A 25861-nucleotide genomic window follows, 5' to 3' on the forward strand; every position below is an offset into this window, starting at 1 on the left:
TGAATTGAGCCCATACAGTGGTACCTCGGTTTAAGGACAGTCCGGTTTAAGAACAATCTGGTTTACAAACTTCGCAAAACCAGAAATAGTGTCTTGGCTTGAGAACTTTACTTCGGTCAATGAACGGTGGAAGGGCACGGGTGGTGGGAGGCCTCATTAGGGAAAGCATGCCTCGGTTTAAGAATGGTTTTGGTTTAAGAACGGACTTCTGGAATGGATTAAGTTCATAAACCAAGGTACCACTGTATAAAGATACCTGTGAACAATGTCTAGACCTTATAAAGTCAAATATATGTTGTTCAAAAGAATAGTACAAAATTCTCAGTATACTTAGAAGAGTCATTCTTAAATTATACTCAAAAATAAATTGCAAAAAACCCCAAAAACATTTTTTTTTCAAAAAGCACAGGAAACCCAAAATTTTCTACTGAATCTGCCACTGGTCCGCATAGCTCACAATTTCCTACCAAACTGACTAGCTGCAGTCCTCCTATCCAGTACTTACAGCAAATTATAGACATACATTAAAGCTAAATTAAGCAAGGAAAATGAATGACACAGTGTTTACAATTAACCTTTTTAAAAAAATAAGGAACGTTTTTTGAACATTGAGAAATGGCACAACATCATAAAATGTCATCTTACTTGTTCACCTTACTTACCAAGCCATATTGCTATGTGGCCTTTAAATATATGTTTAATTCACTGGCAGAACTTGCATTAACACCTTCTGTTGTGCCTGTAAGAAAGCAAGAGAAATGGTATGCTTTTAGCTCACAAACCAAAGTTCAGATAATGATAGAAGGGCATGCTCTCGCCACAAATTATCATACTACATTCATAGTACTTCAAATGAATTTTACTACAAGCTATAATAAGCTATCTGAAAAACGATGGGATAAAAATATATTACAAAATATTTTACATGCAATTACATTTCACAATTATTAACCAAGGCTACCACAACATTCAGCAAACCCAACCCAGCCAACCTTTCTGCATGTGTTCTGGAGTAAGCAAGCTACAGACAAGCCTGGCTAATGCTATTAAGATTGTGGTCAAAATCTACAAACTGGGGGATATGCAAACTTTTACACAGAACTCTTCAACAAACAGTCATGCTATTGAAAAAATTGAATTGAAGCACTTAACACTGCACAATGTGCACTAAAAGAGGAATCTAAAAGGAGTCATAACCATAAAAGAAAATAGAAGCTAAATGTGCTAATATCAATATTTAAATGGATGCTAAAAGGCCCGGGAGGACAGGAAAATCCCTGCCTGGTACCAGCACAACATTAGAGAGAATTCTGCCAACCAGTTTCAGACAGCAATTAACATCCATGAATTTAACAGTTTTGTGGCATTTTACTTTTACTTTTGATTAAAGATTCCTTTCTTCATGTAAAGAGAAAGCAGTGCCAGTAGCCCCAATTTCTGTCCTGAAATATGCAGCACAAAGCAGAAGGCTTGATGGCAATCTCTGTATTCTTCTAGTAAACAATTCAAGTAAGAATTTGGGCAGGGAGATTGTACCTGTGGGCTTGGTCATAAAAGGCCCACAGGCCCACTGGACAGAAAGATCAGCTGTGTCTTCCCCATTGTTCAGTTCCTCTACTAATCAACAGAGAACCAACTTGTTGTAGTGCAGGTCTTAATTTCTAAAGCCTCTCTTTCCTGCAGTCTCTCTGTGATAGTGTGGGCATCTAGGTTGAATAAAAATACTGGCTTTGTTCTAGTGCCACAACCTTGGTCTTTTCTCTTCACTGGAAATGGTCTGAAGGACTGATGGGTGCTCCGAGTCCTGCAGGAACTGCCCCCTTTGTGCTGGCCTACTTTCACCTGGCCTGGGTGGGTGGGTGGGGCCCTGACTGACTCCAGCTACAAGAGGTGGTGCTGCGGCAGTGGCGGCAGCCAGAGACCAGTTTATCCTGTGACCCCTGAAATACTTCCTACTATGGATGCCTAGAAGCTAGCAGGGACGAATATTGTGTTTGTTTGTTTTATTGGAGGGTCAAGATTTGTGGGTTGGTTTTTTTGCTGTTATTGGTAGTATGATATTTGCTGTTATGGGTATTACTCATCTACGTTTTAGTCAGAGTAGACTCACTGAAATTAACAAACTTAACTTAATCATCTTCATTAATTCCTATGGTTCCACTATGAGTAAAACTTAGCTGAATACCACCCTATTTTTTTTAATATAAAGGTAAAGGGACCCCTGACCATTAGGTCCAGTCATGGCCGACTCTGGGGTTGCAATGCTCACCTCGCTTTAGTGGCCGAGGGAGCCAGCGTACAGCTTCCGGGTCATGTGGCCAGCATGACTAAGCCGCTTCTGGCGAACCAGAGCAGCGCACGGAAACGCCGTTTACCTTCCCGCCGGAGCGGTACCTATTTATCTACTTGCACTTTGACGTGTTTTCGAACTGCTAGGTTGGCAGGAGCAGGGACCGAGCAACAGGAGCACACCCTGTCGCAGGGATTTGAACCGCTGACCTTCTGATCTGCAAGTCCTAGGCTCTGTAGTTTAACCCACAGTGCCACCCGTGCCCCCCCTTTTTTAAATATAGTTAGACCTTATTTTGAATTATGTGCAAGTTTAATTTTACTGTAAGCTTAATGAGATGTTTTCATTAATTCATGATAAGGCTTAACAATAATGATAAAAATGTGGTGCAGTGGTTAAAGTACTGCACTAGGACCTGGGAGTCCAGGATTCAAATCCCTACCTAGCCCTGAAACCCATTGGGTGACCTTTGGCCAGTTACTATCTCTTAACCTGACCTATCCTACAAGGATGATGTGGGGATAAAATAGAGAGAGAGAAGCAAGTATATCATATTGAGCTCTTGGGGGCGGGGGGGGGCGGAGGTGGGATACCAACAGCATTTTTTTCCTGGGAATTTGATTTCCCTGAAATTGCTACTTGTGAGTTTCCAGAAAGTATGCCACATGGTCTATATTCTCCATCTCGAAGAAAGAACACAAATCATGGCAAGCATTTTAGGTTTTAATAACAAAGAACAGGTTTCAAAGGCCCACTCTTCAGCACGGCTAAAATTAAATTATATTTTTAAAAATACTATTTAAGAGCAGTTATTCTTCAAGAGCACCTGCTAACAAGTAGTCCCGGTCAACTCTGAAATACAAGGGGGTAGGGAGAAGGCAGGTTGATTCCCCACTTCACCCTTTCTAAACTGCACCCTGGTACTACAAGGAGCAAGGTGGCTTATATAGTCTTTCTTTGCTTTATTTTACCCACAATCTCTTTGGTGACATACTATATTATGGATGCAGCTTTAAATAATTTTTTGCCAGGTTCCACTCAAGTATTAAAGCCTGTTTCAAAGAAAATGTGTTTTAGGATTTATTCAAAATCAGTCTGTCCAGAGTTCTGGGAAATGCACTGACTGATCCCATTATACAATTATTATACAATAATTACTTTCAGAGGTACGGTTCTTAAATGGGAAAGTGGGGGGAAATCCAGATAAAAATGTGTTTACCAGCTTATCTGATAATCCTGTGACGAACAATTAAACTAGAATAAAGCACAAAGTGTCAAGACAAAGAAACCTTAAATGACTTCTCATTGTTGTGGTTGGTACCGATGGGACAGCAGTTTCTAGACGCTTCAGTCTCAGCTGAGTATTTCACCCACAACGTTGCAGAAATCTAAAGACAAAAATGTGAAACTAAATTAAAGCAACTATAAAAAACTAATTGCTGCCCTTTCACCTAAATAGCTGCAAGATCCAACCTGCAAATTTTCCAAGTTGCACTACATTAATTAGATACAGACAAAATACAATTACTGCCATGGTACCCCATAGTCCATTGCATTCCGTTCTATTTATTTCCTGGATTTGTATCCCACCAACACAGCATTCAGGGAGGCTCACAACCAAAAAAACTAAAACCTAACATCCAAGACTAAGCAATTATACATCATATTGATTCCAAGTCACAGGCCAATTCATCCAACTATGAGATGTGCACCATCCACTCAAATCTGGATTCTGTTGGTTACTAGCCCATGTCTAACAGATCATGCACATCTACAACCACGTGTGGTATTCCATTTTTGGTACGTCACAGGGAACAATTGCTTTTTGATAATTTGCCAGTACTCTAAAATTTGAGTCCTGCTCACAGCAGTGGATGCAGACACCAGGTGACTACAGTTAGGAACTGGCACAGAAAACGTCTTCAGGTGCTTCTCTTGCGGACAACACAAAAGCCCACTATCTCACACAGAGGAATTAAGTCACAACAGCCTGTATCCTCCAAATAGCAGAAATGTGTACTTTGCAAACAATAATAAAATTTCAAACATGCAAGAACAACATGCTGAAAGACTGGGCTAGAAGAATTACTGATGGGCTTAACAAAACAATTCTCTCTTCAACTTTTGCACATATGTCCTAAGGAAGGCCAAGGCCATCTGCCCCCAAGATCATAAGGTGAGAATCCAAAAGAATTCAAAAATGCTTAAAACTACAATAACATCTAGTGTACAGTTTTCATTTTTGCCTTGACAATTGCCTATCCTTGATTAGCTTTATTCTTTTTTAACAATAGCATTCAACTCAGTTCGCAACAGTCAAATCTAATATAGAATAATGAGGTTTTTCTAGATAACTCAGTCATTAGAGCATATGGCTCTAAATCTCAGGGTTGTGGGTTTAAATCCCCCACTGAGAAAAAAATTACTGTACTGCAGGGGGTTGGAATAGATGACCCTTGTGGTCCCTTCCAACTCTATGGTTCTATGATAATATGAGATAATATGAGAGTGAAGTCCTAGAGCACAGTTTCTCAAACTGCAATCCATGAATTCCATTCAGATAGCCTAAGGAAAAGTTATGGAATGTTCGATAAGATCTGAACTTGGTTGCTTTTTTTCTGAGAACAGTGCATGAGGCACAGTCAAATTATCAAAAAGATTAACAAATTATCAAAAAGATTAACAAGGACCCATGATTATCAGAATTATTATTATTATCAATTTAATTTATACACAATTTAAGGATGCACAAAATGATTAAATATCTAAAAACAGATGCAGAATGTGACAATGATTCTGGTGTTGAAGGGGCAATAATATTACACTTCATATTTAATCCGGAAACAAAACCTGATATTTTTCTGGCTTGGTATCACCATACTCACTACATACTTTTATTTGGTTGCAATAGCCTGCATATGTTATCATCAGATGCACTTCCGCTAGCGTACATGGTTGGGTATTTTGTGGCTGTTTGTCAACTGTGCGTTTAAGGGTTTCACTTGGTAGAGTTAAACATGGAAGGGAAACAATGTGTAAGCCCATACAGTACATGATGTGATTTTATAGCTGTTAATGAAAAGGAAACTCCCACTTAAAACACAATCCTACTCACAGTTGCTCCCCTGCACCTTTTACAGGGCAGAAGTATAATGCAGAGCAGAAGTATAAATGCATGAGGTATCAGCTAAAGCCTGTGTGGTGTAATGGTTAGTGATGGACTAAGACTTGGGAGACTGTCCAGTTCAAAACCCTACTTGGTCATAAAGTTCATTGAGTGGCCTTGGGCCAGTCACCATCACTCATCCTCATAACAACTCTGTGAGGTAGGTTAGGCTAACATGAGGAGAGGGAGAATTATGTATGCCACCTTGAGTTCCTTGGAGGAAAGGTGGACTATTAATGTAATAAATAAATAAAAACAAATGCACCTTGCTATTAATTTTACAAATATATCATAAAGTTGTTTGCACATTATAGTTTAATTTTACTACCTGCTGAACTTTCTGTGCACTGCTCAGTTGCATTTCAGGGCTATACTGCAAACAAAGAAAAATATGTCACAAAATTACTTTGCTGTAACATATATCAGGCTCCACACTGAACCAGCAAACCATTTGCTTCTGCCCCAGTTTGGGTGGCGACAATACAGAAAAATAATGGATTGAAAACACCCAGATACAAAATTTGAGCTACTGATCTATTTTATATGTACTTCACATACAATCCTGTGTGTGTCTACTAAGTGTACTAAGTGTGATGGGAGTTAAATTGGTCTTACGTTCTGGTGCGTGATTGCAACCTTAGCTTGCAATCCTATGCACATTTACTAGGAAGCCTGGGTCAGTGTACATAGGACTGCAGTTAAGTCTTCAGCTACTTCATCAACTAGCAGCAGTAACAGGTGCTGGGTGAGAAGCCTGGTGATAATCTAGCCCCATCAAAAGCTATGCGGCAGCAGTATTCAGTTCAAGGGGAAACTGTCAAATCTGGAACTAATTGCGTGAATTAAAGGAAAGATTATTTGGGGCCTCTTTCCTTTTTGATAGCACACGTGCCTTGATGTTTTTATTTCTTCCGCTGGGCTTGTGGCTCGCTATCTTAAAAAACCAAAAACCAGTAGTGGGTATAAGCATCTTAAAATTGGAGCTAAAACCAAAGAACAGAACAATCGCCCTTTCGCCATTCATTTCTAACAGGAGAACAGGAAAGCGTTGGGGCAACTTGTATCTATATAAATCTATATATAGCTTCGGGGAAAACGCGTGGAAGTTGGCGAAGAGAAAGCGCTGAGTGAGCCGAGTGACGCTTGCTTGGCGTCTTTCAGCATCGTCACCTGGATGACGCAGGAGGCGCTGCGCTGTTCCTAATGGCGCAACTCTGGCTGGGGTGCAAACCTTACCTGGCCAAGTGGGATCCCTTGGTAGGCGGGAGGGGGGGAGGCGACCTTCGTCCCCCCGCCCCCCACCCGCTAGGTGTACCAGGCAGCACCCACTGCCATCCGATTCCTTGTCCCGGGGGTTGAGAGCAGCCTCAGAGGAGGAGGAGGCGTTGCCGTGGAAACGGAAAATCCGCTTTGTGACGCGGTTCGAACAGCGGCCGCTTCCCTCTAGCCCGCCCCTCCCCATCCGAGACCCAGACAAAAGGAGCCGCTCGGAGCCCACGTGGCTGCAAGCCGGCAGGCACTGGCCTGTTTCCACGCCCCCAGCCCGTAAACTCCGCCCTCCCCTCGAGGGGAGCGCCGCGCATCGGGGAAACTTGGCTTCACGCGCATTCCACGGGGATTCGGTGTCAAAAGATATGCAAGGTTCGGCTGCCGGGTTGGAGCCAAAAGGTGCGGCTGCGGTTGTTTCAGTGGGGAGGGGGGGAGCTCCGCTATAGAGCTCCCAGTAGTTTTAAGGAAGCCGGTTGCACATGTTTCTGCACAGGAGCTGGTACTGGGAAACGCCCAACGAGCCTATCACGAGTTTAGGAGAGCTGCAACATGCTTTAAGCGCGATCTCACAAACTTGTAGGGTTTTCCCTGCTTCCTTGAATGTGTTACGTTTCAATGCAGCTATAGGAGTGTCGATTAAACTGCCTTGTGTTGGTCTTTACGGGTATCATATGATACTTCATGCAACATTTTTCCTGAAGGTTACTTTATTAAAAATTGGACTACACTTCCCATTATTTGCAGCTCACTGGCACGGCGGCTGGCTGGGGCTGCTCGGAAATGAAGTACAACAATGTCTGGATGACCAGTTTCCTCATCCCTTGGGCAGGTCCTGTCACCATGTTTGACAATCTGCACCCTTAAGGCAAATATGCAGCCTAATGGACTGGAATGCTTACTTTGATTTCAAACTCTATTTTTGTAATGATACAGCAAAAGTAAAGTGAAATAGATCTTTTACCAGGATAGACATCAAAATTATATAATTTGAGCAAGTCAACAGCAAGTTGGGGTGTGAAGGTAAACAAACTGTTATGATACATGACATAGGTGTTTTACTCTGGAGCTTTTTATTAGCTCACCAGGATAGTAAACATTAAATGTTGATTGCCACACAAAAGCAATACAGTCTAGTGATCTGTGAAATGACCATGTATTGGGCACACCAACAGCCTTAAGATTTTATTTGGTAAATATTTTATTAATAAGCCTTTAGATTCAAAATTTCCTGGGGGCCTTTTAAATTATAAACAAACTTTCAGGCAAAACAAGTTTTCACACTATAAAAAGGTGGCAATTGTGGGGTATTCTTATTCATTCTACATTGCAGTAGACACAGTATTACTCTGCTAATACAGCCAAACAAATAATTGCTATACTTTATAAAAAATGATGTGAATTAATAAGGTTTTTATTGTTCATGTTTAGTAACTGCAAATGTAAATGTCTACCATTTGTTTGCTTACCTGTGAACTGATTTTTAAAAAATCCTTGCCCCTCTCTATCACTTTATAGGTTAATTACTATAGCTCATTCCATAATTGCATCAAGAAGATGAGGAAAGCTCTACCTGTGCAACTGCTGCTTGATGTTATATACACAGTATCGGGAAGACATGGCAACCAGTATTAAATCAGACAAGCAGATGTCTTAGCTCAGCATTCTGTCAGTACTTCTGGCTAACTAGATGCTGTACTGGCTAACCAGATGCAGAGCTTAATGTTGGCTCCTCACTAATGGGAAATGCATGGATTTAGCCTTGGACGTTATAACACAGCAGTGCCATCAAACACATAATCCAGTGGTCTTCAACCAGTGTGCCGCTGTACCCTGGGGTGCCTTGAATGATGGTCAGGGGTGCCACTGGCAACACTGGCACCTGTCACACTTTACTCTGGTCCCTCTGTCCTACCTCTGATGCCCTCTCTGATGCTTGCACAGCTGTTTATTGCAGCAGTCCTGGCTATAAGCTCTGCAAGTGAATGGTGCCTCTGGAAAGCACCTCTCTTTGGGGGGAGGCAGCTCAGAGGACTCCCAAAGAGAGGGGAGAGTAGAGGAGGCTAAGGGAAAACTCCACATGGGAGGGTGTTCAAAAACGGGTGAGAGGCTGCCAGGTCTGCAGGCAAGTGGTGACATAACTGGGCTCCTGAGCCCCACAGAAAGAATGTAGCTAGTCAAGTAGGTGGACTCACAAAGGTTGAAAACCTCTGACATAATCTATAACTCACTAGCATAGCTATCTTACCTCTAGAATTGACCACACACACAAGTGTTCTCCCTCTTATCCCGAGTAATTATACCATACTGTATTGTAAATTAGAAGAAACCCTTCCAATATAAGAGGCTAGTACTTCCACGGGGTCTTGAGCCCCAGCACTGCTCACTTTAGAAAGGAATTCCTGGCCAGATGCCTGTAGAGGATTTCACAAGAGCAGGGTGATTTTCACCCTTTGTTAGTCAATTGCTACCTAAAACTCAGAAGTATATTCTCTACATTAAAGATAGTGTTTTGTGATTTAGCACAGCCTTGTAAATTAAGCTCACAAAGCTTACTCCCCAGCAAAAAATTTAGTGCAAGCCCCCTCTTCTGCAGCTAGTATGGAAATGCAAACTTAGTGGCCTCTTAGCAGGCTAGTGAAAACAAAACAAAAAGCTTGCCTTCTATTAGAAAGAAAAGCAAAGGGCGTTCCCTCCTGTGTTGAATGTGGAAGAGAAGGAGTTTTCCATCCTTTGCCATTAACATTGTATCCAAGTGGAGTGCGGCAAGAGTACTCACCTGCATAGAATTCCTCATCACTCACAGCTACCTGGCAAGTTGTTAAATACAAGACTGATTTAATGGCCACAAACACATTAGTCATCCCTTAAGTGGTTTTAAGAGAGCTATTTTATGCACTGGGGCATAAGAACAATCTATGGCAATTCATTCCAAAGATGAACTCTGCATTGAGAGAATTGAAAAGCCACAGCTTAAAGCTGGCAATCTAAATTATATATACCTCAGATGACTCATATATAGAGAGAGAAAAGGTAAAGGACCCCTGGGTGGTTAAGTCCAGTCAAAGGCGACTATGGGTTTGCGGCGCTCATCTCGCTTTTCAGGCTGAGGGAGCCGGCATTTGTCTACAGACAGCTTTCCGCATCATGTGGCCAGCATGACTAAACCACTTCTGGTGTAGTGGGACACAGTGACAAGTGCCAGAGCACATGGAAGCGCTGTTTACCTTCCTGCTGCAGTGGTACCTATTTATCTACTTGCACTGGTGTGTTTTTGAACTGCTAGGTTGGCAGAAGCTGGGACAGAGCAACGGGAGCTCACCCCATTGTGCGGATTTGAACCACCGACCTTCCGATCAGCAAGACCAAGAGGCTCAGTAGTTTCCAGGTGTCTCACACTATCTGAGGTATGGCAATCAGAAGTGTAAGGTCCATAAAGATAACATCATAGACTTTATGAAGTAGTTTAAGATTGACTGTTTAGCTAGCAGTATCTCACTTAGTTGTGCAACACAATGACTGTGCATGACCCTTTTTTTGTAACAGTTTCAGAGATTGGGAAAGGATAGGAGAGATATTCCACAACACAGGGCACAGTGAGGATTGAAAGCATATTACTAGAATCCAGTACTTTCCTCAGTACACTGAATCTTGCAGGGGGTAGGGTTATCTCCAGTAGCAGACAACAGAAATAGCAGAGCAACAGAGAATAGGAATTGTTCATGCAGTCATTGATAGTGAAGACTAGGCAAGCAAGCAGGAGCATCTTTTGCCTGGGCTATAAAATAACTGCATGACAGAAGGCAGCAAAGGAGGAGGAAAGGAGGAAATAGTGGCTTCTTCATGGCTCATGTGCTTTCCCTATTACGTACTGTTACTTAGTGGTAGGTTTCGGGTTGAATTAGCAAGGGCTGGTATTGACTGATGCTTTATGATGTCAATCACCTGTCAATGTAACTTGCTGAATATCTCTTACTATTAACTAGTAGTCACAATCCAAATTGCACAACTCAGACATTGCAGCCAACTGTGATAATCACAAACCAGAAGCCAAGGAAGCAATCAGTACATGTATGGGGAGAGGTAGTCTCCAAGGAATCTTTCTTTTAACATGTGGAGTTTCCTTCTGCTAGTTGTGCTTTTGGTATAAATTGCCTTATGCCAAATCAGACCACTGGTCCAGCTTGCTTATGGTCTGCATTCTCAACAATGACTGGCAATAGGTCTCTGGAGTTTCAAGACAAAGTTTTTCCCCAGCCCTGCCTGGAGATACCAGGAACTGAACTTGGAATCCTTTCCATGCAAAACATGTGCTCTACCACTGGGACGCGGGTGGCGCTGTGGGTAAAACCTCAGTGCCTAGGACTTGCCGATCGTCAGGTCGGCGGTTCGAATCCCTGCGGCAGGGTACGCTCCCGTTGCTCGGTCCCAGCGCCTGCCAACCTAGCAGTTCGAAAGCATCCCCGGGTGCAAGCAGATAAATAGGGACCGCTTACTAGTGGGAAGGTAAACGGCGTTTCCGTGTGTTGCGCTGGCTCGCCAGATGCAGCTTGTCACGCTGGCCACGTGACCCGGAAGTGTCTTCGGTCAGCGCTGGCCCCCGGCCTCTTAAGCGAGATGGGCGCGCAACCCCAGAGTCGGACACGACTGGCCCGTACGGGCAGAGGTACCTTTACCTTTACCACTGAGCTACAGTCATTCATGTGTTAAACACTTTGAAACTGAATGTTGGATAATTTGTTACAAAGTACCCCAAAAAAATCCAGCTTTTGTTTTGGTAGCCTGTACCTGAGAAGTGAAGTTAATATGGCCTGGAGAGAATCTCCATTAAAGTAACTCAGTCAGAGCACATTCAAGAGATACAACACCTCCTGTGAAATCAATTGATTTCTTCACTGTGAATCTTTCTAAACACTTCTAAATTGAAAGTTAAAGAAAAGAACAACAGACACCTTCTAAACATGTGAAGCCAAAATGCAAATACCTAAAATCTTACTTCTTTCCCCACAATATCTAATCTAGTAGTTTCAAAGGCCCAAGGCTCCCACCAGAAAACCCACAAAAGAAATTAATCCTTTTCCTTCTACTCATTAGGACAGCAGAATAAAGATGAACTTGTAGGAGCCATACCTCAGATATTTAGGACAAGCTTCCTGTCTGGCACCATTTTAAAACTTTTAACACCCAATTACTACCAGGAATACAGCATTTGTAGTCTTTAGTGTTTTAATATTTAAGCCCAACTTGAGCATAAAACATGTTTTTCACCTTAGCAACTAGGAATCTTTGGAACCCACTACAGAAATGTTACTTTCCACACAGTAGCACATACACATCACTGTCCTTGTCTCTTTTCTATCCTCTGCTACTTCTTACTTCAGAGGTCTCCATACTACCACCCCAACAAACTCCAACAACTGAGAAATAAAGGAAGATATGAAATTTCGCTCCTCTTCCCTGGCAAGCAAGTCCATTGGCTAGCCAAACCCTTCATTTCCCCCCTTGCCTTCTCTATCAGCCCCAAGCCCATCTACTTCACCCACTTTCTGCTCCATAGGGCAGAATGACCCTTCTCTTTTAGCTTTTTACTCTGTCATCCCAGTCTCTCTGTGTCTCAGCCAGTCCCTTTCTCTCCCTGCTCCTTTTATCCTGTGCTTTCAAGCCCCTAATTGGGTCCCTTCCTCTTGAGGGAAATCTGCCCCTTTCCTGTGCTACATCTCTCATTCTATTTTGCTCATCTGGTGATCACAGACTACTGCTTTACTGCAGGTGGGCATAATTTGGGGAAATCATGCTTGTGGACTAAATCTGAACCCCTGCTGGGTCAAGTTTGACCTGCAGACTCTAGTCTAGAGGTTCACCACCCATGTTCTACTCAGTATGTTTTCCTTCCAATATCAACTTCAGCCAAATCTCCTTCATCCAACATAACACTCCACTTTCCCTAACCAATTTTACTGCATCCTAGTTTTTCTATGTTCTGAGGCATGCTTTTCAGTATAATTATAGTCTTTTATTGGTTTTTAATTCAACCTATTTTTAACACACACACAGCTTCTTCAACTTTTTTTTAGTAAGAATGCTTATTTTCTTCTTGATAAAATAAAATGGTCCTTTTTCTTCTTTTTTTGCTATCCTTGTTGACATTTGAGGTGCCAAATTCTGGAGTGCATTCAGGTCTCAATGTCAAAAGAGCCTTTAAAAATGTGAGCAGGGGTGTATGTTACAACTTCAGGCTTGCAGGCACACTCCAGGAGGTCTTCAAGGCATTTGTTCTGTATTTTCAGAAACCTAAGTAACCCTCAAATGTTACAGTAAGATGTGGTCAGTATATAGTGCTAATTCATTGCTGTACGATGCCAAGCATCGCCAACACTTTCATCTTTTGTAATTCCTACCAAATTCATTTATCCAATGAGATCAAAAAGTTGCTTAGGCCTTGCATCATGTGTGCATGGTTAAGAAACAATGAAAACCTTTATTACTAAGCCTTTCAAACATAAGAGATAACATTCCTTACTATAGATACAACAGATGTCCTTTGTCTACAGAATTAGAGCATCATTGTGACTAAGTACCACTTGGTAGTTGACTAAGATTAATTGGATAAACAGAAGACTATAGTCACCAGCTCTAGATACCCAGACATGTTCCCTTCAATAATGACCAAGCTGCAGGTAGGGGAGATGTGAGATGCAAACTTATCCAGTCTACAAGAGCAAAGACTACGTAAGTCCCTGGTGTTTACTGAGGTGATACACCATGACTATACCACTTCAGACTGCAGATTCAGCTTCCATAACTGAATAATAATAATAATAAAACTTAACAACAACTATAATAAATCAAATTTGTATACCGCCCTTCATCCATAGATCTCAGGGCATTTCACAGTGTAAAACCTGAATATTGCACCCACTTCTACAAATAAAATATTAGACTATCCCGAGGATTTCATACAGTAAAGCATTCAATTATGCAAGTGGTACAGTTCAGATACAAGTTTGTCACAAAATGAGTACTAGATCTTGGTGAACCAGCAGTAAGATGCACAAACTACAAATATTTGGGCTGAAGGAGCTTCTCCTTTAATGCAGGAGTTTTCCTAAATACCTTAGGAGTTCCTGCCAGCAGTAGAGGCCCCTTCTGTCCCTCCCCTCACTTCTGATTTTGGCAAACCATAAACGAAACATGTAATTTTCATCTTTCTTCCCTTAATAGCAAAATGCAATGCCATCATTTTGTTGAAGGACTTGATAGAAGGTGCTTTAGACCTCGGATACAAGAAAAATGTAATTTAAGTTTAGTGTGTTTAATGTCTGAAGTATCTACAAGCGATCTACAAGTGATTACCTTAGGACAGCAAGTGGACTAGGTTTCAGTGCTAATCAAGACAGCAAATACCCCAAACCATGAACTCTTGATGCTCATAAAGCAGAGTAGCTAGCCTATCTTTAAGGCTATTCAACTAAGTTCAACTAAGCTTTACTCAGAGGAGACCCACTGCAATTAATGGACCTAACTTCATTCATTTTAATCCATCTACTTCAAGTAAGTTGAATACCACCCATTGTTAGCTCATCAGGCTCAGGCCCTCCGTGAACACTGGAACACATAGAACACATAGAAAAATGTGGTCTGGGATAAGTGTACCCACATTTTTAATGTTCTCCCACTGAAACTACATCTTTGTTGACCCCTCTGCATAAGTCATATTTTCTAACACACTCAAGTTATCCAAACAAAAATTAATTAACTGCTTAGAAGCCATTCAGTAATTAATTAATTAAAATAATTATAATATACTCCAGGGCAAAGAATATAAGTTCCATGCAGCCATATGAATGCACACTCACTTCTAAATTCCCGTTTTGATATTCACTGGTATACAGACAGACAAACAGAAACTTCTCCAAGACACTACAGGGAACTTTAGAAGATAAGTTCTCAGAAGGCCCACATCTCATCTGTAAAAATCTCATTTCTTCCTGCCTGCTTGCTACACGTTAGACTCATGCTACAGATTATACAGGGGGAAAGAAGACGTATCTGTGCCAGTTGGTGGTAACTATGCCATTATATTTTAATTAACTGATTAAGGCAGGCATAGGCAAACTCCGACCCTCCAGATGCTTGGGACTACAATTCCCATCATCCCTGGCTAACAGGACCCGTGGTCAGGGATGATGGGAATTGTAGTCTCAAACATCTGGAGGGCCAGAGTTTGCCTATGCCTGGATTAAGGTGTTCTAGCTTAAGGTCATATATATATCATTTTTATACAATACCATCTATGTACATTATATGTACATAGGAAGTAAGAAGATGCTCCCCAAAAGTCACCTACAATTACGATGATGCAATTTCAAGAATAAAGTTTGAATTATAAAACAGTCTAATTGCTACATTTAAATTTATTTTCTAAGACAAGTCACACACACTATATGTTCACCCTGTACTGTTAGTGAAGCATTCTATAAAAATGCACAAAAAATAGCAAACCTCTTACAGTGGTACCTCCGGTTACGAACTTAATTCGTTCTGGAGGTCCGTTCTTAAGCTGAAACCGTTCATAACCCGAGGAGCGCTTTCACTAATGGTGCCTCATACTGCTGCTGTGCATGACTTCCGCTCGCATCCTGGGGGAAAGTTTGCAACCAGGAGCATCTACTTCCAGGTTAGCAGAGCTCGTAACCTGAAGTGTTCGCAAGGAGGACGGTACATAACACGAGGTTCCACTGTACTGTTTAAATATGCATTCCTTGCACTGTACATTCTTTCACACATGAGAATTAGGGTAAATTCACACATTGCAAAGCAAAAAAATCCATGTTTGCCATGGCAAATCCTAGCAAAACATATATTGTCTTATACACCAGTAGAACCTTGGTGGTTCTAGGAAGCCTTAGTAGCTTCTTCAATAAGGAAAGCAGAAATAGGGACTAAGGCAGACATAGGCAAACTCGGCCCTCCAGATGTTTTGGGACTACAACTCCCATCATCCCTAGCTAACAGGAACATTGGTCAGGGGTGTTGGGAGTTGTAGTCCCAAAACATCTGGAGGGCCAAGTTTGTCTATGCCTGGGCTGAGGTTTCTTGCACAGTATCTCGCTCACACAAATGGTCTCCTCCTACAGAGAACAGCCAAAGAGCTACAAGGTACCTCTAAAAGTCATGTGAGGCCACAGTGAAGGCTGGCAGGTCTCACTAGAGCTCCACACGACATTACTGACTATATTAAGATAATAGTAAACCATGGTTTATCATTATATGAGTAAGAGAGTCAGGGTCATGCACTGCCCCCTTCTCTTTTCTGCAGCCACAAGATCAGAAGTTTTCACTTCTGTTTTTAAACTAACTGTGGTTTATCATTATGCCCAAACCCGGACAAAGTGATTTTTAAACATAGTTTTTTGTTTGTTTCAATAACCCAGATTTAAACACAGTTCAGGGTGCAAGTACAACACTAGACTGCTATTAATTGACACTTTTAATCTCATTGTGGCCCTACCAGACAGGGAGGGAGACGGGTATCAGACAAGATTCAAACACATACTGATAAACCATAGTTTAATGTTACATCTTAACCAGGCCAATATGTGCCAACAAATATTTACCGAATTCCGCAAAACACACTGGGGTTCCTTCACAAACAAGATGATGATGTTTTAAACATTTGTTATAAGCAATTGCCCTTATTAATAAAGCCTTTGCAATATGCTCACAAAACATTTCCACCATCAAAGCCTTTCCTACTGGGTTAAACTGAAGGACAGGCCCAGTGCATAAATTGTGGTACCATTATGAACATGTTGCAGCACACACAGGACTATGCACTGAGATAAGCAATTTCTGGCATACATAGAAAAGCATTTCCATGATGAAAGGTGCCCACATGCAGGTGATAGCAGAGAAATAAACACTATATTACACCACCATATATGGGTAATAGTTCTGTGATATAGGACCTACAAATTTAAGAAACTCTGTTTGCCTCCCAGAGTATGCAATTTTATTCTGAAAAAAAATAGCTTTGTATGTTTCATCATCTCTGGTGTGAACTCCTATAAAGAAGAAAGTGCCTACCCAAAGGTAAAGGGCCCCTGGACGGTTAAGTCCAGTCAAAGGCAACTATGGGGTTGCAGCACTCATCTCCATTCAGGCCGAGGGAGCCAGCGTTTGTCCAGACAGCTTTCCGGGTCATGTGGCCAGCATGACTAAACCACTTCTGGCGCAACGGGACACCATGACAGAAGCCAGAGCGCACAGAAACGCCGTTTACCTTCCTGCTGCAGTGGTACCTATTTATCTAATTGCACTGGTGTGCTTTTGAACTGCTAGGTTGGCAGAAGCTGGGACAGAGCAACAGGAGCTCACACCATCATGCAGATTCAAACTGCAAACCTTGCAATCAGCAAGCCCAAGAGGCTCAGTGGGTTAGACCACAGTGCCACCCGTGTCTCTTTTTGTCATGCTAATAACCCTTGCTGTTTAATGTACTGCTTTGAACCTTTAGAAATTTCCACATACCATCCATACATTTATGGTGAATGCCCTTTCCTGCTCATCCAGACACATGCTGTAGGGCACCATTGCCTACACTTATCTCTATTATTACGTTTACTTCAACAACAGATAACACTCCTGGTACACCTCAATATACTTTGGCAGGAACACTGCCAAACCATGACAAAACCACTGATCACAAAAAATTCACCTGTGTAATAGAAACCTTAGTGTGCCACCAGAAGAGCAAGATTGAGGCAGTTTTGTATAATTCCCTCTCCAGGCCCAGCAGGAGGAGAGTACCGCTAAACTGGGCTCAAAGCCAAAAGAGTTTGGACTCTGAACTTCATTTTCAAATAAAATTTAAAAAAAACAAGTCTTTAGCCTTTACGAACCAAGAGTTATGAAGCAAGACATGCAGACACCATTCTGAACAACTGCTTTGTGAGCCATCAGCCTATTCCTGCTTTTCAGTGCTTCTAGCCAATTTTTGAAACAACAGGTGTGACTGACAAGTGCTAGAGAAAAATATTAGAGTCAAACATCCACCAGGGAAGACCCTCAAAACCCTCAAGACCCTGGTTCATTTTGAAGCTGACTTTGGGTCTTCCTTCAGATGTGTGTGATTTCCCCCCCCCCCTGGATTCAGATAACAGAAGAGAATGCATGGTTCATTCTGAAGCTGTTCCCCACCCACCCTCTCTTCTTGTAGAGTTGTGATTGCTGCCCAGTAAAAACAACTGTTACTGCAAGGAAGAAGGTAGAAACAAGGACTTTATACTCTTGCATTCAGGTTTAAATACTTGCAAAACAATAATTGAGTGTACGATCATTTTAATTCCCTGCAATGAAAATAATATCATTATTAGTATATCCATTTGGGGAGGAGAGGGAATAGAGTTAACAGCTCTGAAGTGTAGCCCAACCCTGGCATATTGAGGGGGTGGGGGTTAGGTAAATGCAGCTGGGAGGTGTTTATTGGTTATACAGTGGTACCTCGGTTTAAGAACAGCCCTGTTTACGAACTATTCAGTTTACGAACTCCGCAAAACTGGAAGTAGTGTCCTGGTTTGCAAACTTTACCTCGGTCTAAGAACGGAAGCCGAATGGTGGAAGGGCACCGGCGATGGGAGACCTCATTAGGGAAAGCATGCCTCGGTTTAAGAACAGTTTTGGTTTAAGAACTGACTTCCGGAACGGATTAAGTTCGTAAACTGAGATACAACTGTAGTAGCAACATGGAGACTGTTTTCACACTTATGAGGGGATAAAGAAATTCTTCAGGGGGAAAGTTGCTGCTGATATAAATGCTAAAATGGGTATAGCTATGTAAAAGGTTCATGTCTTTCTTCATAACCCTTGGTGAGTGTGGGACAAAGTACAAGCTACATAGAGTGTACTAGGCCAAGAAAATCCTGTTGGCATCCCTGGTTCTGGCAATCCAGAAAAAGAGAAAGTAATAGCATTACCACTGAACTATGCTACATGGTCTGGCTGTTTATTTTTCTTTACACAAATGTTTTATTTTAATATAAATATGTCTGATCTCCCGTATTATGGAGAGGTAGCTTGACAATGAATAGTCAGCTATAGTATCAAAGAAACAACCTAATCAAAGCCTATCAGTTATGTCGTGAAATCTCATATTTTAAGAGCCCTACTTTTGCCCATTTGAAATTAGTAACTGCAATTTCCTATCTACAAGATCCAGTGAGTACACAAAAGGCTTGAATTATTCAAAATGCCATAATTATGTCCTGAAATGAAAATGAGGAAAAAAACTACTAAGAAATATGGCTTACATGGAAAAATTGCAGGAATTTTTTGAAGGCACATCCTGTACTTATGTTTTACCAATACAGTAGACCCTCAACTTGTGTGGGTGTTACATTCCGGGGATTGTGCCTAAAGCCAAAATCACGCAGCATAATCAAAACCCATTGTGTTCAATGGTAGGTGGAATTACCAGTCATTTCCCCCAGAACCCTGCCCCTTTTTAATTTTATTTTTTTTATGTTTTGCCACATGCATAAAGCTGAATACGCACAAATTAAATGCGTGCAAGTTGCAGGCTTACCGTAACAGTTGATATTTAATTAACCCTAGTAAGATTTCAATGTCGCTTAATGATTAATCATGTATCAGTGTAGTTCAATCAATTAGCATCTTCAAAACAAAGAACTACCTCTCCAACTCTGATTCTAGTATCATGTCAGAAGTGCAACATTACAGGTTGGCCTCTACTCTACACTGTTGATACAAACTCAATGCATACCTCATCAGCCAGTATGAATACAATCATGTTAGCTGTGATCCTCTAGTTACAATGCTCATTTCAATTTCTCATTATCAACTTTTCAGAATCAGTTTATAAGCAGTGTTTTAAGCTGCAGCCAACTATGTCTGACTGGGAGGCTACATTTTTCATCCTCCACACTAACACTATTGTATATCTTTCCCTGTTCTTTAGAATCAGAAAGGGAAACAAAAACCAGGAGATGTCTCCATGAGAGGTTGCTGCAACCCAACAGAGATGACAGATCTGTGAGAGATCAGAATCTCGTAGTAACACTAGCCAATCCCTACCAACTTCACTGTTAACAAGCCGAACCAATCCATAACAGCTTGAGTCTTCAGCTTCCCTAAACACCCAGAACCTACTTAATATGAATGGATGCCAGGTTGCAGCCTCATCTGCATTTCTTGGCAACATGTTATGCACCCCAGCAATGTGTATCAATGAACATGCATATTTGGAACAGGATTTGAGTGAAAGTTGTCTTTATATACATGGGGAGGGGCGGCGGTCCACCTAACCTAACCCAATGACAGAACGCTAACCATGTCTACTGAGAAGCAAGTCCTATTGAATTCATTTATGTGTACCCCAAGTTAAGAGGGATTAGGCTTACAGCCTTATTATCCTTTTGTACATGGCAAAAGGAAAAGCAGTGTAAAAGTGGGTTTTCCCTACTCTTTCCATGCTTGTTTATACATTTTCTGTACACCAACCAGTATCATATTGTTGTTATATGTGCATTTGGAAGAGCTTCCTAACATACTAAAAGAGAACTGGAGTCCTTGCCATTCCACTATCTTTACACAAGCAGAGAATTGGAACTGTAATTCTAGCTGGCACGAAGTGACAGAGCCCTTAGAACTGTGTGTGCACATGCACTCCAGTATTGTTTACACGAGTGTAGGCTCTACTACTCTTGATTTTTCCCTCCTAGCTGAGAGTATAAGAAAGGTATTTTTAAGGCAACCCTAAACCTAAATGGTCAGGGGTCCCTTTACCTTTAAACCTAAAACATATTGGGGTCTAAATCCCACTGACCACAACGGAGCCTCCTGCATAGGACGACTCTGCGGACACAAGCTCACCGCCTGCTTATTTGTCAGCGGACTCTTGTTCCAGGCGACGGATCTGCACGTGTGAAAAAGCCGCTGCCTTTCCGGCGCACCGCGCACGACTTTGCACACCCACCCGGGGCACGGCAGAGACGTGCCTGGAAGGCGGGACGTCCTAGTAAGTACATGCCGCGGCGCAACCCAGGGCACGTCTGCTCGGAAGCAAAACCCTCGGAGGGGGAAAGCATGCACGCAGCTGCCACCTCCGCGGGCCTCAACCGAGCGAAAAAAATAAAAATAAAAAGCGAAAGTGCCGACGTGTAACCTCGGTGTGAAGTTACTCGGGATTTAATCGCCCCGGAATGAAATCGGGTGGTCCCGAATCCAGCAGGCCTAGCGCCGCGAAGCGACCACCCCCGCCCCTTCCCCACGTGCACCTCCGGGCCCGTGGCCGCCTCCCTGTTCCTATGTTGTGGGCCCCGATCCCGCGCTTCCCTCCCCTTGAGAGGAGACCCTGTTCGTCAGCCAGCGCCTGAGAGGCTCCCGCCGCCTGAGACCCTCCTGCCTCGCCGCCGCCGCCTCTGACCCGCCGGCCCGCTAAGCTGGGCTCGCCCTCGCCTGCCCGCCCGCCCGCCGGCCGGCTCCATAGCCCTGACTCACCGCCGCGGCCGGAGCAGGGGGAAGCCGGCGAAGGGATCTGCGCGTGTGCCGAGGGTCGCCTCGGCCGGTCGCGCTGTGTAGCTCCAGCTTCGGGGGGCGGGCCCAACCCCTCGGAGCCAATGAGCGGCGCCCAGGCCGCGGAGATGCCCCGCCACCGCCTCCTTTCTCTCTCGCTCGCTCGCCGACCCCTCCCTCCCTTCCTTCCGCTCCGAGCTGGCGCACCTCACAATCGCCACCGCCGCCGAGGAGCATCCTCATTCCATATGCCGCGGCGGAGGATCCTCATTGGCTGGCTAGGGGTGGCGCGCGAGGGGCTGGCGCTGCCGCGTTCTAAAACGGCTGTGTCTGCGAGGAGGGTTGCGCGAGGGAGCTGCGCGAAGGGTTACTATCGGTCACCGCCGGGCCTGGGGTTACGGGAGCCGCTGGCGGGCCGCTGGTGAATGACACAGGAGACCCATTAACAGCTGCTGCTGGGGGAAAGTAGGCTCCAAGTGCAATATTATATATATCTTGTCTTTGCATTGCAAATAAACACGACACTCTCGTGGGCTTATCGGCTCTTGCATTAGTAGTAGTAGCAGCAGCAGCAGCGTTACTTTCGTCATCGTCATGTGTTGCTCCTGATCCAGTGTGATGATACAAGTCGTGTCGTGCATGTTCCAGTCAGAAAATATCATGCACACAGGATTGCAGCCTGATATGTATACGGGGGAGAGAGAGGGAGGGAGAAATCACCCAATTCTTCTGATTGCTAATTACTTTTAATGCTGTTATTCTGTATCGTTGCAACCCTTCCCGGCACCTCGCGGTGAAAGGCCGGTAGGAAATGGAATAAATACAATTAATGGTTCGTGTGTAGTTTAGCATACGGATCAATGAGGCTTGCCTGCTCGACTCCTGCCATTTAATTCTACCATCTAACCAAGTTATTATTTATTACATAACGATGTAATCCCCACATGTTCTTTCTCAACCACTATTGAGACTGCAGGAAAACCATGAATGGAACACAGAAAACTCGGCTTCAGCGTTTTTGCTGATTTGAAGGAAGGAATCCATTTTAAATTGGGGGGGGGGTTCCCCTCACACTTGACATTTATTTAAGATGTTTCATATTATCATAGCTGTCAACTTTCAGATTTGAAAATAAGGGATCAGCAGCCTCACCTGTCCTGGGGACAGTCTACGGGATATCTAACAATCCGGGATAGCAGCGGGAAACGGCGCTGGAATAAGGGAATTTCCTGCAAAAAAGGGAAGGTTGACAGCTATGCATATTATAGCTAGTATGGTTGCTACTAACTGCATCAGGAAGAAGGCAACACAATCTTGCATATGTTTACATAGCGGTTCACGCCATTGATTTAAAATGGAAATTACAACACCCTTTCGATTCACTTATCTGCACTTGGCAATGAGCTCTGTACCTTTGAACATGCTCTGATTCCTGGTGAGTGTACCAGGGATGTTAGCCTTAGGGCAGGTGATTATTTCCTACTGATGTCACACAGAATTGCTCTATAGGTGTGGCAAATGTGATCCCCACAACACTCTGCTACTTCATACAGCAGTGGGGAGGAGAAGGACAGTGTAGATACCACAATCTACAATGGAGGATGTTGCACTGACTGCCATCCACAACATCCTTTCTCTTTTCTAAGGTCTTTCCCCCACGCTTTCAGTTTAGTGCTAAAGTCCTGAGCAAAGCTGTACAGGAAGCAGCTGTTGTCTGAGTCTCTAATCTGCTCACTATGAGAAGCTCCACACATCAGTCATGTTTGCTATATTACACGAGTTTTCTGGGGCAAATGTACAACGTGTGAGCAACAGGTGCACACCCATAAGTGTCAGCTGACATGGGGCTGAGAGCCCTGGTTGTACTAAACCAGGGGTCTGCAACCTTTAAGACAAAAAGAGCCACTTGGACCCGTTTCCGAAGAAAAAAACAAACTGGGAGCCGCAAAACCGGGAAGGTGCTGTCAGGACGGTCTGTGACTAACGCACACACCGCCCCCATGCGACGTCACAGCCAGTACAGCGCCCGCCACAGTGGGGAGTGTCGGGGCGCACAATGCGCCTCCTCCCCTCGCTAGTATCCGCCCCGGAGCCGCGGCAAAGGTGTAAAAGAGCCACATGCGGCTCCGGAGCCACGGGTTGCAGACCCCTGTACTAAACCCTCCATCCCAAGCACATGAGCATTTAAGAGCATGTACCTGGCAGTTTAAGCATGGGTAGTACCATTGTACCTTTGACAAACAACTCACATAAAGCATGGAGCCACTTTTAATGGTTAAGAACATAAGGAAAACCTACTGGATCAAGCCAGTGGCCTGTTTCGTCCAGCGTCCTGTTCTCACAATGGCCACCAGATGCCTGCAGGCGAGACCCAAGCTCAGGAGCACTTCGCCTCTTGGCTATTGATACTGATTTTGCAGATTTCCAGGGATTTATAGGAGTTTCCTTCTAATGGCCTGCATCCTCTTCTGACTTCCTTTCATTATGCCTGTTAAGTAAACTTGGATGGTTTTAAATGGGGTTTAGAGAAATTCCATTGTCAGAGGCATCGCCATGTCCTCCTTGAGGGGCTCCCCATAGAAATCTGGTTGGCTACCGTGAGAACAAGCTGCCAGACTAGTTGGGCCCCTGATCTTATTCAACTCTTTAGAACTTTTCACTGATTTTTGTATTGTATATTTATATTGCTATAACCCATCCTGGGACCTTGGGATGAAAGGTAGGTGAGCAATTCAGTTAGTAGCAACTTAAGTAAGTGCACGTGTTTGTTAAATCACTAATCATTATGGCAATGTAACTATAAAACAAATATGTACAGTTACTTAAGAACATGTATGATGATAATAATAATAATAACATCTCACTCTTTGTCATACACCCCAGAATGGGTTGCAACAACATAATGCATTCAGTTACAGATAGGTAGCCGTGTTGGTCTGCCATAGTCAAAATAAAAAAAATTCCTTCCTGTAGCACCTTAAAGACCAACTAAGTCAGTTCTTGGTATAAGCTTTCGTGTGCATGCACACTTCTTCAGATACACTGAAACAGAAGTTGCCAGATCCTTCTATATAGTGAGAAGGTGGGGAGGGGTATTACTCAGAAGGGTGGTGGGAATTGGAGATTGGCAGATAGCAATCAACAGGCTCATCTCAGCTATCTGCCAATCTCCAATTCCCACCACCCTTCTGAGTAATACCCCTCCCCACCTTCTCACTGTATAGAAGGATCTGGCAACTTCTGTTTCAGTGTATCTGAAGAAGTGTGCATGCACACGAAAGCTCATACCAAGAACTAACTTAGTTGGTCTTTAAGGTGCTACAGGAAGGAATTTTTTTATAATGCATTCAGTGCATCAATGCATGGTTAAATTACCTCATAACACCTAGGATATCAATCACCCCCGTTGAATTTAAGAGATTTGTGCCTTTTGCAAGAATAATTCTAATGCATGCAACCATGAATTATTGATAACAATGACCATTCACTGTAGGTAACCAATGGCCAGAGCTTTGTGCCTGAGAAATAACATGTGATCCATGAGGTGGGGAATGTCCCCTTGACCTCCTTAGAGGGCACCTTGGTCTTGACCAGGAGTCACTGGAACCAAGCTGCTTCTGTTCTCCCATCTAATTTTAGAAGCCCTTCCTACTGTCTCTTTAAAGAGGTGGCCAGTTGGGGTAAAGGGAAGAGTGGGGCAAGGTAGAGACTGTGGAGGGAGCAGCAGCCCCAAGGGCTGTTAATTTGTAACAGCCAATGTAAGATCAGCAGACAGGGTAAAGTCAACAGATAGCATAGAATGAGCAGACAAGATAAAAGTCAGCAGGTCAAGTAAGTCTTAGCGGCCAATCTGCTGGTTGAGGCAACTATTAATCAACATTGCCCCTTTGTCAATGGTTTATTTACATGGCCCCAGTTACAAAGGACAAGTCCTCAAGAAGCTGGTTTCTCCGATGACCTGACCCAGTACAGAGAGAACATTAGAAACAGGAGAATGCTAGCAGTGAGCTAAAGAGACAAAATATAAGACCGAAAAGTGTGGTGCTGCATAATGTTCAGAATGTTGGTCTAGGACTAAGAAGACCCAGATTCAAGTCATCACGCCACTGTGAAGCTCACTGAGTGACTGTGGGCCAATCACTCCCTACTACCTCAGAGAGTTGTTGCATAGATAAAATTGGGGGACCGGGGGGAGGATGTATGCCATCATTAGCCCCTTGACAGAAGGACGGAATATAAATGCAATAATTGAAATAATAACCAGCATTTAAGAAAAATTGCAGTGGATAATTATTAATCTTTTCAAGCTTTAAGGTGAACAGTTTGTGTCCAAGATTAGCCTGTATTGTCGACTCCATTCATTCAGATAAACCAACCACGATAAACATGTAAGGGGAGATTACTTACTCCTCCATACAGATGCACACACACTCGGCCACCATAGTTTCAAATTCTGGGAACAGGAACAATCTCTATATCATTTCCACACATTTATAAAAATAAAACAAGCCTTTTATGGGGCACAAAACTCTTACATTGTAATTATGATAGTTAACTCTACTGTTCATGCCCGCTTTCCTTCCTCACAATGACTGGTCTAAAATCTG

At 43.1% G+C, this 25861-nt stretch overlaps 1 protein-coding gene and 1 long non-coding RNA gene across 7 annotated transcripts in view; one reads left to right on the forward strand and one right to left on the reverse strand.

Moving 5' to 3' along the window:
- The window catches only part of ACSL3 (acyl-CoA synthetase long chain family member 3), a 52040-nt gene extending 30634 nt beyond the window's left edge, over positions 1 to 21406 (reverse strand). Inside the window, exons 1-4 of one of the 6 annotated variants that reach the window (XM_081192602.1) lie at positions 21240 to 21406; positions 5785 to 5824; positions 3580 to 3678; positions 663 to 739 (exon numbers count right to left, since the gene is read on the reverse strand). The gene's annotated coding sequence lies outside the window, so the exon portion shown is untranslated. Of the gene's footprint in view, positions 1 to 662; positions 740 to 3509; positions 3679 to 5784; positions 5830 to 6692; positions 6760 to 21239 lie in introns of those variants that run through there. The other 5 variants (XM_081192600.1, XM_081192605.1, XM_081192601.1 and 2 more) reach the window with 5 other exon arrangements.
- Positions 8750 to 20208, forward strand: LOC308586322. The gene is made up of 2 exons (XR_014007808.1): positions 8750 to 14786; positions 19699 to 20208. It is a non-coding gene; the product is annotated as an uncharacterized lncRNA (long non-coding RNA).
- Positions 21407 to 25861: the final 4455 nt, after the last annotated feature.

The sequence above is a fragment of the Podarcis bocagei genome, assembly GCF_964188305.1.
Source record: "Podarcis bocagei genome assembly, chromosome: 4".
Taxonomy (NCBI): Eukaryota; Metazoa; Chordata; class Lepidosauria; order Squamata; family Lacertidae; genus Podarcis; species Podarcis bocagei.